The following is a 16,182-nucleotide window of genomic DNA, read 5'->3' as shown; positions in this document are numbered from 1 at the left end:
ACTTAGAAATAATCTGAATATCCATCAAAAAATTTCTATTATATTTTTATGTATTGAATAGAGTATTAGAAATCACAATTTTTAGCACAAAAGCAGTTGCTTTTCATATTTATGTTTCTTTATATATTGACTTTATGACATCATAATTATAAATCTTTTGTAGTAATTGTAGAAAAACATAAATGGGAATAATAAATATCAGATTCAAAATAGTGGTTCTCTCTGGAGAAGGAGGGAGTTTAGGATAGAAATTCAATCGGGGAGTCAGCTATATAAAATATTTTTACTCCTTAAAATAATTTAAAGGACATTTAAAAAATGTTAGAATTCGGTAGAATTGCACAGATGATGTACACTTGCTGCATTGTTCCCTGTCATTTCCTGTATATTTACTATATTTTATAATAAGAAATTAAGTAAGTGAAAAATATCTGAATTAAGTGCTTAAGGTATCAGTGTATTATTTGGATTTAAGTCACAGTACAAAGTAATTATTGTTTCCAAGATCACAAGCAGGCAGATGCATTAAATCAATTCAATAGTATGCATATTTTTTTAAGATTTTAAAATTGTATATGCTTTAAATATTTTAAAATTTCTTCTTTAGAAATCCATTTGTGCAAACCTAGTCATTTACTTACCCTCTGAAAAAACAATAAAAGTAAAAGTAAAGAGTTAAAAAACAATGATGGCATGTAAGAGAAGAAGATATAAAAGACGTCAATAAATTGTTGGAAGTGGACAGTTGATAGTGTTTACCAATAAGCCAGAGAAGAAAGAGCAAAACGGAGTCTGAAAAGTATGTGCGCTACTACCAAGAATGGGGCAGGTCAGCCTGATGGAACGCCAAAGGGGGTCAGGCTTAAAAAAATCCGGTACCTAGTGAGGGAGTGAGGAACAAGGCTAAAAGCAGGGAAGTCTGCATGCTGAACGGTCTTTCTCCTTCAGTAATCAGATGCTTATTCCAAAGAAGGAAAGTTCGGACTCTTTTATAAAGGAATTGAATAAAAATGTGCATCATATACAGGAGGCCATACAATGCAGAATCTTCACCCAGAGGTTAGAACTATACAGCAAATTGCGGCATTAGTCTTTGTGGCTCTTCGCATATGTAAAATGGAAGATTTTGTTGAGATAAAATAGTTACTTTTAACTCTAAAAGTCTATAATTATTAGTGAGTGACTGAATGAGTGTGTGCACGTGTGTGTGTGTATGTACAGAAGGTAGTACTGGAGGGACTACCCAAAACTACCTTGGAATTTATAATTTATAGTGGAACTTTTTGGTTTTTATCTACTTAGGAATTTCCCTCTATTTTCCGGCTAATGCATACTCTTTCCTTGGAATACTGATTTTCCTTTATTCCAACCAATTGATTCTTATAAGTATCAATCAGAGTACATAATAGTGTGCAGGCAACCTGGCCCGACCATAAAAGTGACCCTAAGAGTGCCATAGCCCCTGGACACTCTGCTTACTCGAGAAGTAAGGCATGCCCCGAACCAGGGTAGTCAGAGCCTTTACCAGCACCACTTATAGAAGCCAGGAGGAAAATCGCCCTTCCCTCTGGAACTGCTAAACATGCTTTGACTTGATTTCCTTTCCCCACCCCCAAACTGAGTTAAAAAGAAATTATGTACATAATCCAGAGACAGGACAAAATGAGAGATGGAGAGAACATTGATAACATTGTTAGAGTCTAGCTCTACCTCACCTGTTAGATGAGCCAAAATATCTTCTTTTTGGCTTAAGCTAGATTAAAATGGATTTAATTTGTTCACAGAGAATAGTGCTTTTTAGTCTTATATTTCATGGTACAAGCTGATTGCAAACTATTATTTAGTTTTTAGCCTCTAATTGACATAGTAGTTAAGTTCTTTGATCACTGTATGCATCTTGAACACCCTTTCTCCAAACTTGGAACAGCAGCTGTAGCTCAAAGGACATGGAACAAGTAGAAGGAGTTGGACATTTGCAATTAAACCATATGAAAATTATTTACTGACATTATCTGTGGACAAATGAAATCACATATTAATCAACTAGCATTGTGCCTGGTACATAGTAAGTATTTGTTAAAGATTTGTTCTCCCTGCTAAAATTTTTTTAAAGATAATAAAAAAAAGGAATAACCCCCCCTCCTATGTGTATACAGATATATTATCATCATTAGTCTCTATCTCAGTTTGAAACTTTAATATCTGAGTTTGATAGCAGGGAAAATTCACATCTCTTCTGGTCCTTTTAAATTTAAGATACTACCTAATTTCTCTCTTCATAATTTCGGAATTTGACAGTGTAGGTATCTGGCTAAAGATGCATTATGTATATATTATATATATACTAAGTTATTATTAAATAAATAAAATTATTATATATCATATATTTGTTCACTATAATTTTATTTTGTCATTTTTCTTAATACCCACTCTTTTTAAATTACAGTTGACCCCTGAACAACACGTGGGTTAGGGGATCCAACCCCCTGAATAGTTTAAAATCAATCTATAAATTTTGACTCTCCACAACTTAGCTACAAATAGCCTACTATTGACCAGAAGCATCACCACATATTTTGTATGTTATATATATTGTGTACTGTACAATAAAGTGAGCTAGAGAAAAAAATATTATTAAGGAAGTCATAACAGAAAATCCATTTGTTGAAAAAATTTGCTTATTAGTGGACCTGTGCTGTTCAAGGGTTAACTGTTTGTAGAATCCTATCGAACAGCATCATGAAAAGTGAGTAACCTACAGGATATGTTCACCCCTACTATAATGCCATGTCAGTTCATAGGTATATATACCTCAATTTAGAGGAAAGAGAGGTAATAGGATGAGAGAAGAAAATAAAATTCAAATTGAGAACTTTGAAAATACAAAGTCATTATTTATTTATTTATATTTAAATTTTTAAGTTTATCATTAGCATATTCATTCTTACCAATTGTGATATTGCTTTATGCCGTTTGCCTGACTTATCACTTCCCAGATCCCCTCGCTCCCTCCCCCCATCTCTAGCATCCTTAGGTTTGTTCTCTCCTTCTGAAAGTTCAACATATTGTTGTGGTCTTTTCTTTCTTTCTTTCCTTCATTCCCTCCTCCTTCCCTTCCTTCCTTTATAGCACCCAGTTATGAGTGAGGACATGCAGTATTTCTGTTTCTTTGTTTGGCTTATTTTACTTAACATAATTTTTCTCTAGAATTATTCATGTTGCTGCAAATGACAGAATTTCACTCTTTTTTATGCCTGAGTAGTTTTCCATTGTGGATATATACCACATTTTCTTTATCCAGTTGTCCATTGATGGGAACTTCAGTTGGTTCCATATCTTGGCTATTGTAAATAGAACTGCAATGAACATGGGCGAGCAGGTGTCCCTTCAACATGATGATTTCCATTCCATTGGGTATATACCCAGCAGTGGGATTGCTGGATTATATGGTAGTTCTATCTGTAGTTGTCTGAGAACACTCCATACTGTTTTCCATAACGGCTGCACTAATTTACAGTCCTACCAACAGTGCAGAAGAGTTCCCCTTTCCCTGCATCCTCGCCAGCATTTGTTATTCTCGGTCTTTTTAATAATGGCCAGTCTAGTAGGGATGAGATGATATTTCAATGTGGTTTTAATTTGCATTTCCCTGATGACTAGTGATGCTGAGCATTTTTTTCATGCACCTGTTGGCCATTTGTATGTCATCCTTTGAAAAATGTCTATTCATCTCTTTTGCCCATTTTTGTTTGGATTATTTGTTTTTTTACTGTAAAAAATGAAACTAGATCTGTACCTCTCACCATATACCAAAATCAACTCAAAATGGATTAAAGACTTAATTAATTAAAGATCTGAAAACATAAAATTACTAAAGGAAAATATAGGGAAAACACTCTAGATAAGAGGACTGGGCAAAGACTTTATGAATAAGACCCCAAAAGCACAGCCAACAACAACAAAAAATAAGTAAATGGGATTATATCAAACTAAAAAGCTTCTGCACAGCAAAGGAAACAATCAACAGAGCAGAAGGACAACCTATGGAACGGGAGAAAATATTTGCAAACTATACATCTGACAAAGGATGTAAAATATCCAGAATTTACAAAGAATTGATACAAAGTTTATTTTAAAAAGTTTGTAGTAGAAAATTTTCCATGAACATGCTCCTCACAAACTAACCATTCCACCCTCCCCTAGTCAACATCTGACATCTCAAAGAAGATATTCCAAGATAAAAATTGAAGTGGAATCAAGAATTATTAATTTTACTCCTGAATCTGATATTGACCAGTAAAATTAATGAGTTTGAGTGAATCATATTCTGGACTTCATTTACTTATCTGACTTGGACTATCATCGACCCTATGGGTTAAATAAACCTGAATTCTACGTGAGAGAATTCAGTGAGACTCATCAGAAGCAGAACCATGCAAAGAAGTAACGTGAAGAATTTCTTTTGTGTTTTTCCACCTTTTCCTGGTAGGCAGTTCTCTTCAACCACGTGCATTTCTCTTTCCTATCTTCAACCAAGTGCGCACTTAGTAGGGACTCAGTACATGGTAGGTGTTTGCTTTACTTCCATGTTGCAGTGCCTCAGTCCCTTGGCAGCACACTGAGCTTCTCACTTTCGTCTCCACCCAGGTCAAAAAGAATTTCTTGGGTAGTGTCCAAGATTCAAACATCTCTTTTTCATCTCCTCTATGTACTCAGTGTTATAGCATTTCGTTTTGCTCTGTGAGTCTTTTGCCTCTGTTAGGTATTAATAGTAAATAATGGGCTTACAATTGTCACCCTTCCAAAGGACATTTTCATTTTAATAGAAATGTTTTACCATGATTCAAAGAAATTGGTATTTAACAGGGAGACTTAGAACCCTACCACAGGCTAGCTAGGGGAATATTTGGGAAACATAGAAAAAATAATGATTTAAGTTGATTTAGAGTCCATCCAACTGTAATCAAACACTGGTTTTTAGTCAATGACAAATCATTATGATACTTAAAATCTTGATTGAGCATTTCATTAATATCCCCAGCCATTAACTTTACCATCATTTTAATTGTCTTTTTATAAGCTGAGATTTGGACTTATTTTGGACTTGTTTTTCTCCCTGTTTGGGGAGGAAGGGGAATGCGGAGCATGTTTCAGTGAGTGGGGGAAAACTTGTGGTTGCAGCAGGCATGACTGGATTCCAGAATTACTTCTATAACTTGAGGGAGAATGTGCTTGCAGGTATTCCAGGCCACAGCTCTCTCAAAGATCTTCCCACATGCCTTGCTTAGTTTTTACTTTCATTTTGTATTAAACAAAAAGTCATTTGAGGGCTATTTAATGCTCTGGTTTGTGTTTTCCAATACCAGATAAAAGTTAAACAGATGAACCATTTGGGGGGTAAGAAATGGGAAATCCACGGCTGCTAAAATGCTTTAAAGTTTCAAAATGGTTTTGTTTTTTTAAACCCATTTTCCATGTTCCAGCAGCTGTGGGTTTTCCCAGGGCTCCCCCTGTGGCTCAAAAGGGAGCTGCTTAATGCTTAACAGATGAGCCAATTGAGTTTTTAAATGCAAAATTAAACTTAAAGTGCACAAAGAGCACAGGGGAATCCACAGCCAAGAATAGACTGGGAGAGGAGTGAGCTGCTAGCAGTGGGCTGGGGGAGACACGGCATCTTCTGCTGAAACCAGCAGCAATTGGGAGTACGCTAAGGCAGATTTGTCTTTTAATCATCCCTCAAATAGGCTGCAATTATACTCCATATTACCAGAAGTTTTTTCTTAACTATTGGCTTTAGATTTATTTATATATGTCTATTTTTCTTTAAGAACAGATAAAAAGAAAGAAATGAAATGGATGGGCTCTGTAGAATAATAAGACAAAATGTTTTGCTCTCCATCAGCTTTGTTCTCTCAGTGATAGTGAGACAGTGTGATCCCCTCAAGCATTTTTTTTCCTTCAGGTCCCTAGGTTCCTTATTTCCTACGTCCCAGATGCTTTTAGAAGGTCTAGATTCTCAAAACATTCTGCTTTGAATGTGAGGAGCCAGTACCATTGTGAACTTGGTTTGGGATATAATTTGCCAAGTCACTGGACAGACATTTCATCTAAATATCTGAACATAAGAAAGCATTAGATTTTGGTGCTTAAAAACAAGATCCAGAAAAAATTTTTTGCCAACTTCATTAAAAGTCTTCTCTGATTCAAAACAAATCATCCTAACACCTTTAAAAGAAAATCCTGATTTTAATTGTATAAGTACTTTTATTCAAGAGGCTGCCAACATCACCAAAACTAAAATACCATAGGTGTAATTTCTTTTATTAAAGATGATAAAATTTAACTGTTGTATTCCAAATTGTGGAAATCTGTTTGGGAGCCAATCTCATGATTTCAACAAGTTTTGCCTAGCTGTATATACACTGGCATTCCAGCATAAGATATAGCCCAGCTCATCAGACTCACACAGCTTCCCAGATTTCTGGACAATACTCCTACATACCGGAAGCATGGATTTCTTAGCATTTCAGGGATATATGTCCCTTGAGTCTATTGCATTTTAATTGCATTTTAGGAATATTTAGGATAGTATGAAAAATTGTGAGAAGTGACAATTTCATTGGAAAACTTCTGTTGCTCACTCAGATCTTGCATTCATACTCAGATTTTAAGCTTGGAAAATACTGAAAATTCTTTAATAACTTACTTTTGGAGAAATTATTTTGATGGAGAGTATCCAAAAATGCTATTAACAGACCAGCAGAAACTTCCCATTAGGACACCAAGAAGAGGAGGCTAGAAAGCTTTAAGTCTACATTTGATATATTTTCAAGTCTGGCAATGACTCGTAATGTCACAAGGTTAAATAAGTTTTAAAAAGTAGACACCCAAATACACATATACGTATCTATATATACATACACACACCTTTCTAAAGTTGCCTATTCAGTCACAAATCACATTCCTTAAGCATTTTTAGCTCTTTCAAATTTTCCAAGTAAATCTTATTTTAAGGTTTAAAAACTATCATGACCCACTCTCACCCAACCCCCTAAAGAACAAAATAAACAAGCAAAGCTTCAAAATAAGTAGATAAGTAAACTATAAAAAACAGATCATTATCATTTGGATTTGGTCTCCAACTTCATTCTGATACTTGTCAACTCTTAATTGTTTAAAGGAACAATTATTTTACCTTAATAATTTAAATTTAAAGAGTTGGTTGTAAAATAGTAACTTTTAAAAAAGAGGATGGGGCTGTACATCCCTTGTCTGCATTTGTGACTGTGTATTCAGAGACTTGTACCTCTTAGATAATCAAAGCCCCTTGAATCATTGACTAGATCCAGCATTGTCAGTCTGCCTGCAGGAAAGATACTGATGAGGTTGGGCTCCTGCGAAAGCAATTATATGGTTAATTGCTCTAGTGTGAACCTAGCCATTGTGATTAAAGCCTAGGACTTATGTTTAGGTAGAGCAGAGCTGCCATGCTTCAAGGCACTCCTTGGCACATCTAGCACTCTCCAGGCCTCAAGAAAATGTGCTGAGGCATTGTCATATTTCCCCGAGGAGTTGCAGTGTTGGGGCATCATTCAATCACTGGACCATATTCAAAGAAACCAGGTTAATTTGAATATGTAGTCATTGGGTCACATACTCATATACATGCAACCTCTGAAAAAGTGATCATCAGAATGCAGATTTAAATAAGAACATATTCAAAACTTGGCATATGATGTGCTTGAATTTAATGCCAATCTGTGCTCACCCCCAAAGGATTTTATACCTGTCATTGAATGATGCCTGTATATTGCTACTGGTATGCTTTTCATGGATATAAATTGAAAAGACAATCTGGTCTATTTTTAAATAAAACGCTACGGCTTATCTTTTCATAATTCCAAATTTAGTTACTTCTTGTAGAATACGATTAGCAAATGTGCATATGAGTGTGTGAAAAAATATATAGATTTGATTTCAAAACTTTGGTTTAATATTTTTCTTTTTTTGTAAAATTACGTAGAATAAAAATAATTATTCTTCACTCTCCAGTGAAGTGTTGGCTTCAGAGCTCACTTTTTACAAAGAAATTCTAAATCATTTATCAGGTAGAGTGCAACCTTTTAAATTTTTTTTTTCAATTACCCAGAATACTTTGCGAGCTTTCACAAGTAGAGGCAAACATGCATTGATGCATAAAGAAACAGCTATCCATGTCCTAGTAATTCAAATCTAACACCATTCTGACTAGATTTTTAAAATACTCACGGGAATAACACAAGGGTAATTGATGAGGAGTTCAAATTACTGACATATTATTTACCTTAAAACCTATACCATAATTTGTAAGACATTAATATCATTATGTCAATTGTAAGAGCAAAGGAGTTTTATTAGTTTAACTGTATTTATTGCTCGTCTATAACCTCATAAAAACTGACCCCTGTGTATATAAAGCATTTTAGAAACTCTACTTCCTTAGAAATAAATTCAGTTTATGAGTTATCATTTAAAAAAATATTAGCAAAAAAAGGGCTCATACTATGGTACCCTCCTCATCATTTTGCATTGTTCACCAAATAGTTGCCTTCATTTTCAGGGCAGATCTCTGAATGCTAACAGAGACCCATCATGTGCAGAAGCTGGGAGTGTGCAGGCCATGCTGGGACATACATCTCTGCTGGGAAAAACATCACACAAAGCAAACTGCATCACGTGCTTGATTTCAGAAATGGAATCTTTCCTTTCTCTTTTAGACCTGCTTAACTCAATATTTCCTACCACTGTAAAAATTTTCTCATAAAAAGGTTAAATATTAAAATTGAATGGGAAGCAGTAGAAAAACATAACCTCTATTCCCCAATGCAATCATCAAATATGCAAATATTAAAATGAGGGATTCTGCTTCTTTTCCCCTCATACAACTGATTAAATTGTCACTGCTGGAGATTGCATGGGGTTTGATTCCCTTTATAACCATATTCAATTGGACAGACAGAAAAATATATTGCCACAGACGAGACCCAACACCTGGGTACACTGTGCTTCCAGTTGCCTGAAGAGGTCTTGTCCAAAACTTTGCAGCTACCCCTTTAAAAAAAAGAGAAGTATTAGATGTGATCACGCATGACGGACTAGATATTCTCTGACGTCCTTTCCAACTTGACGATTTCAGGAAGACAAAAACTCCTTCTCCCACTTCTAGATATTAGCCTACAGTTTACTTCTCATGTAACAAAACCTTGACCAGCACACCCCTTCTTTATATTTATCCTAAAGACATTTCATTTATTTTAAATGAGACTTTCATTTAAAATATATGTCATTTATTTCAAATGAGACTTTCATTTAGAAAGTCTTTCATTTCATAGACTTTCATTTCTTTCTTGTTTGCACTTTATTTCCTAGCTGATTGGTGAATTTATTTCCTGCTTTATCACACAACCCACCCCCTTTTGCCCAGTTGTCTCTTCCAAATGAATATATTTGATTCTTGCAAAAATTGGATATAGAAACAGAAGAATTACCTTTGCCTCTTTCATGCCTTGCTGCGGTTCTGAAACGGTTTTCGCCATCTGCCTTAGTGTAAGAGAAATTAGTGCTCAGTGATGATGTCGCCTGCCTGTGTCACTCTGCACTGCAGGCTGAGTGGAGAGCTGCCTCCAGCCGCAGGCGAGGGACCTCAGTGTTAAGGACGCATAGAACTAGTTTGTTAATGAGATTGTTTCTTTAGTGCAAAGAAACATAGCTACAAGAACAGGGATATTCAACAACTTTAAAAGGTGATGGGATGATGCTTTTGAATTGGAACAATCATAAAAAAACAAAAAACAAAAAACAGTGAGCAGCAGATGCTTCATTGCAAAGGCAAGTGAATAGGAGCGAGTCTATTTGCCTTAAGATTTGTTGTAGATGCACACGTTACTTTGCTACAGAAAGGAAGGAATTGATCCCCAAAGAATTTTTAGGTGACTTGATGTGTAACTGCATATTTTTACTAGATAAGATCTCTAGTATATCTGTTGATATAACTGCAATTTGAAAAATGTATCTTCTCCAATTGGGTGGATGAGGAAACAATCAAGTTTCTCATTTCTAATCTCCAGATTCATAAATTTATAATGAAATCAAGTGGTTTCTCTATGCCCCAAACCCAAAATTCCTTGCATTTGAAAACACAGACACATATATTATGCTTAAACACAGTATTTTATTTTCACTTGAGAATTTTAAAAACCATTGCTTTCTAACATTGTCTTTGCCCTTTTCTCAATTTGGGTATCTTTTTGCTGTCAGAATTAAAAGCAGATTGTGTTCTACTTGCATGAACAAATGTATGCTTCAGCCCTTTACTCTCTGCTTGTGTTTGCTTTTTATCTGTCTTTCCAATGTTTCTTTGTTTTCTTTTTGTCTTCTCAAGACTTCCTAAGGTTTTTGTTTTATCACATTGTTCTCTTTGCATTGTTAAACTGCTCTTTAAAAAAAGTCCTGTATTTAATCTAATTTTTTGTTTCATTTCCTCCATAGTTTTTTATCATTGCTTCTTCTTTTTATTTAATTATTATTTTTTTAAATTTTTCTTTTGCTGGAATTGTGTTTATTTGTGAAAACACAACTCCAAAAGTCAGAATAGTACTACATGGTCAAGCTTTTCTGTTGACTGTCTTTATCTTTTAGTATTTTGGTGCATTGCCTTTTCCATTGCTAACAGCCTTCTTTTTCATTCTTCCCCTGATGTCTTGATTTCCTAGACATTTTGTCATTACTACAATGTGACCATCATCTATTCAACACTTAGAGTAAGTGCTGTGTTCAGTGCTTCATATATATATTCTATAAAACTCTTACTACAACTCTGAAAGGTAGACATTCTCATCCTCATTTGACACGGGGGGGGGGGGGACAGAGGCCCAAGGATTAAGGTAGTGACTTAAGACCACACAATAACTGCGATAGCAAGGGCTTGTTCCCAGAGCTATCTGGCACCAAATCACACTCTCTTAACAACACTGAGGCTAAAAATTGAAAGTAAGTTTTGAAATTTTATTATGTATAGGGGAAAAATATACTCACTATTTGAACTTCACATATATATACACATTTCATTATTAGCATGCACTTGTGCCTGAGATGAAATCACTCCTATATCTTCTTTTTGATAACGTTTACCAACTTTAGTTTTATTTGTATTAAAAAAAAAAAGAAGCTCTAAATTTAAGTTACTTTCTTAACAAAATTGTTGGCTAAAAGCGGGCCCAATTTTCCTTTGTATACATACTAATCTACTAATATATGGTTGTAAATGTAAACAAACTTATAGCAAGTTTCTACAAGGACAATAAACAAGAAATGACAACTTTAGAAGCATGAAAAGGTTGTGTTGTCTGAAAACCCCAAAGCACCACATCAGCCTTTCCAGTAATGACATCAGTGATCAAATATGTTTTTACAGTTGTCGAAGTAGTGGATCAGACATTTAATCCCGGTCTGCCTGCAGCTGCTTTTCCTCATCCTTCCCTCCCTATATTATATTTGCCTTTTGGGAGAATGAGAAAATCTTGTGTTTCCTTATGTCCCTCATTCATATTTAGAAACGCTAAAAATCTTGCTATGATGATGACATGCAGGTGTCGTTCTCTAAACAAGTCACTTTGCAAGTTTCTTAAACCCACTGTTAATCATTACCACTTTCATCTTTTTGCAATAATACTGCATGCACACATTCTCACACACACATTTACTTTTAAGAAGCATACACTTATATTTGACATTCTATTAGAAGTTTCTAAATAGCTGCAGCTATTGCTATGAAAAAAACTTATAGTGTATTTCTAGACTTTGGACAAGAGCTTAACAAAATTCTCTTTGATGGATTGCAGTCCTGAAAGCTGTTCTTGTATTAAGCTGCAGTTAATGCTCGTACCCAGAAGTCTCCTAAACAATTGCAGAAGAACAAAGTTAGCAACTAGGAGACCTAAAATAGCTGGAGAACTTTGACCACAAGGACAGGACAACAGTAATGTAATGATTAAGAGAAGAGACTGAGGAGTAAGGGAAACTTGACTTCAAATTTCACCTCTGTCATTTGCCACCCTTTGTGATTTGGGTAAGTTACCTCATTCTTCTAAACGTGTTTCTCAAAGTGCTATTGAAAACATTTAACCAGGCAATGAATATAAAGCATTAAGGACAGAATTTGGTATTCAGTAAGTCCAGTGTAAAAGACAGCTGTCATTTTTATCATCATTATCATTATTATCACATATGCCGTAACTCAAAGTTGATTTTCTTTCCTTTCTTCTTTGGGCACAACGTATTGAGCCATAAAATCGTTTATGCAGCTTATGAGTAGCGTTTGAGGTCCTGGTATTTTATTGCTTTTGTTTTCCCTACACTACAATAGCTTTATTATATACAACTCCCATAACGACTTTAAGATCAAGATCAAATCTGTACTAAGTAAAGCATACACGAGCCAGCTCTTCAGCACATATAACACTTGGAATTTATGTCTTTCTAGAAGTATTTAAGAGTAAAATCCATATAACAGCTCTCTCCATGCTAGATCAAATTTTACTTGTATTTGATTTCCCTAGTAAAAATTTCCAGGGCTAAACCCAATGTCTGGCACATAAAAATGTTCAGTAAATTATTGGTAGAATTAGTTGAACTAGATCCGTATATCATATCTGCCTAATGAAAACCATAAATTCATTAAGGATATGCTTCATTCATGTACCCATACCTAAATATAGGCCTTTATACACTCAGTAAGCACATACGTATCTACAGCATGATAGGCACTGTCCTCAAAGTAAGCTACACAGTGGCCGGGGCCATTTCTTTCCTTTACATATATATCTATATCCTCAATATTTAGCATAGCGCCTGGCCTATGATAGGTATTTAAAGAAATATTTGTTGAATCAATCAATTAAATTCCATTTTTGGATATATTGCTTTCCAGGATACATAGGAACAGCCTGGAGAACTGCATGATGAAAGCAAAATCAGCAAATAATCTAATGGTAATAAGATCCATTTTTCACAATTACTTGCTGGGCTAAGTCAAAGATTCACTACTGTGAGCCAGTAGATTTTCAACTGGTGTGTCAGAGTTTTCCTAACAAGAGTTTCCCCAATCAACAGTTTTCCCTTGGGGGGGAAAAATGAATAGTAGGTGAAAAACTTGTGATAGTTATATTCAACAGTAATCAATATACAACCCTTGCAATTACGTGAAGATTGGCAAATCTGATTATTGGGAGGAGGGGAGGTCCAGGTATACCATGTTTATTGGGAATCTTCTCTAAAAAAGAAATAGTATACTTAGGTGAGAATCATAGACCTTTTTGTTTAGAGACTTTAGAAATCAGATTATCACTCTAATTTTTACAGAAGAAAAAGGCCCAAAAGATGTTCAAAGATCAACCCAAGATCACATGGAGGCCTGGTCTCTGATACGCAAAAAAAAAAAAAAAAAAAAAAAAATTACCTCACCACTATATCACAAGTCCTATTAAATATGAATACTAACATGGGTAATTCCATGGACAGCTACATTTTAAATTATCTATAAGACATTAAAAACATTAATTGAAAGCAGAAAATGTGCAATAAAATATTCAACGTGCTGTTGTTGTTTTCTTTAAAAAAAGGTTTCAAAATAATAGAAACGTCAGTTGTTCAAGCATAATGTACTTCTATTTGATTAAGCTCCTAAATCCAGATTAAGACCAGAGCTGGTTCTAATGGGCATGCCTTCCCCCCCCTCTCCTTTTCCCAGCCATTCATATCAAATTTTAAATTCATGTTAGCAAATGCCTATACAATTCAGGGAGGAAAAGAAGAGAGTGGGGTTAGGAGTGGTGCTGAAAAAGTTTCTGAATGAAAGTTTGCAATTTATTCTTGGAATATTGAGACTTTGGAAGGGTTCTTACATCTAAAACACCACACAGAGTTGTTTGGAAATAACAATTTGGAATCATTTTTTTAAAAAATCACATTTGGAAAATTGCAACTGACCCTTTACAAGTAACCATTCAAACTGTAACAAAAAATAGTAATGAGCAATGCTATTGGAGCTTTGATCATCTGGAAGTGAAAGGCACAGGTTGTTGGGCACCTTGTATTTATAATATTGCTATATATATTTGAAAAACAAGAGGCAATTATATTGATTTCACAAAAAGTTACCATTTTGGGATAGGCTATAATTAAACACTCATTCCACACTATATTGTCTTTCCACTGCTGTTTAACTGGGTGGTATAAATATTCTTGAGAAATGAATTTATCTATATAGTATTCTAGACACATGCAGTGAAGGGTGACCCTGGAGAACCAGTATCAAGGCTTTAACATAAATCAGTGTTAAGTATGTGTAATTATTTCTTTCAGATTTATAACAACATTCTTGCTGTTAACAAATATAAATGTAACATTTACTAGGAAATAAGAGACTGCAGACGGAAATAAACAGACCAAGGATGTAGTTCATTTAAGTAAACACTGAAGTTGTAAACCTTCAAACTCAAATATCAAGAGCCCTGCAAATTAATGCTACACACAATAGACCTTTTGGAAGCGAACTTAATCCACCCCCCTGAATCTCCATGAGGGCCATGCATAACAATGCAGGAGCTGGGTTTCCATTAAGAGTTTCCTCTGCAGGCTGTCAGCTGTTTGAAGAAATAACAATTTCCTAGGCATGAAAGCTTTTTCAGAAGGTTCCCACTGATGTGTAATAAAAGTGACTTTCCTTTTTTTTCCTTCTGCTTCTTCCTACCCGCCCCCCCCCCCCCAGATGTAACATTGTAGGGAGAATAGGGGTGGACTAAGGCCATAGGCCCCCTACTAGTTTACCTTGCGTGGATTATCAGTGCAGGTGTTAATATAATTGAAGGTGTGATAGCAGATACAGCCCGGTAATAGCTTTTCCTATATGAGATTACCTAGGTAGAGAATGCCAGAGTACCTGAAGAATAGGCAAGTGAGTACCTTATTAACATATCACCATTCAGCAGCAGCTGCATATCTAGAAGAAGAAGAAGAAAAAAAAAAAAACCTTTAAAGAGCCTATTCATCTATGTTAATGGGCCCATTGCACAGTACATTGTGTGAGAAATTAAGTCTCTGGCTGTGAACTTCCTGTGCTGTGCAAGCTGCCTTGACTCTTTTTTATTGCTTCAGTGTTATTATCTCCTCCTGGAAATAAAAACAATCATGTTCTCACATTTGAGAAGCCAAAACATTCCGAGATAACAAACTGGAGATGTTGGCTGAAAGTTTCTTTTGTCTCCCTTATTAAGTGAAAAAATATGTTTAGAAATTAAAGCAACCCCCAAATTTACATCAAAGTATCAAATTAACTGAGCTGCCCTGTGAATGACAAAGATTTTTTCTCTCTCTTCTTATAAAATTCACAATTTAAGTTGCTTTCCTAGTTATCTTTCCTTTTTTTTGAATTAATTTTTGCCCGTAAGGTATGTTAATTTATTCAAATTAAACATATTTTTTAAAAAATATGCAACTGGTAAAAGAACTGCCTTCCTCCTGGAAGACAAATGCAATAGACACCTAAAAAATAAAAAAAGAACAGTAATTATCTTTAGCAAACAATTTCAATTTCAGGACAGGCTTAGCTAACATTTCAAAAATGAAAATGGAAAAAGTAATTTAAGATTAAAGAAATTCCCCCTTTTAGATTAATTAAAAGTCCATAATGTTTGTTTCTGCCTTTTTCTTGGCTGTTACAAGGCCACCATGTAAACCTATATACAATTGGCATAAAAATGAATCCTCTTCAGATGAATAGAACACATTTCCATCATTTTGTGTGCACATTACATCATCATCATCACCAGCACCATCAGTAACATCCCCGTCATAAAAGAAAGTAAAAAAAAAGCTAATGATCAATACTAACTGGTTACAACTCAATTAATGGAGAGTCTACCATTGCAATTTTTAAAAAATCTAGTTTCCTTCAGACTTGAAGCATTTTTAAATTAATCTAATATGTTTTACTGTTTAACAGGTTAAATGAGTATGGGAGACAATAAAAAGAATACTGTAGTTCAATCTGCAGCATTATTTTGCTAATGTGTATTCTGTCTCCACTGGCAAAATTTGTCTAAGGAGAATAATGATTATTGTCTACTGTTTCCAAGTTTTTAGCCA

Source organism: Cynocephalus volans, chromosome 1 (assembly GCF_027409185.1).
Source record: "Cynocephalus volans isolate mCynVol1 chromosome 1, mCynVol1.pri, whole genome shotgun sequence".
NCBI classification, from domain to species: Eukaryota; Metazoa; Chordata; class Mammalia; order Dermoptera; family Cynocephalidae; genus Cynocephalus; species Cynocephalus volans.
The sequence above is the reverse complement of the archived record's forward strand: the minus strand, read 5'-3'. Positions refer to the sequence as shown.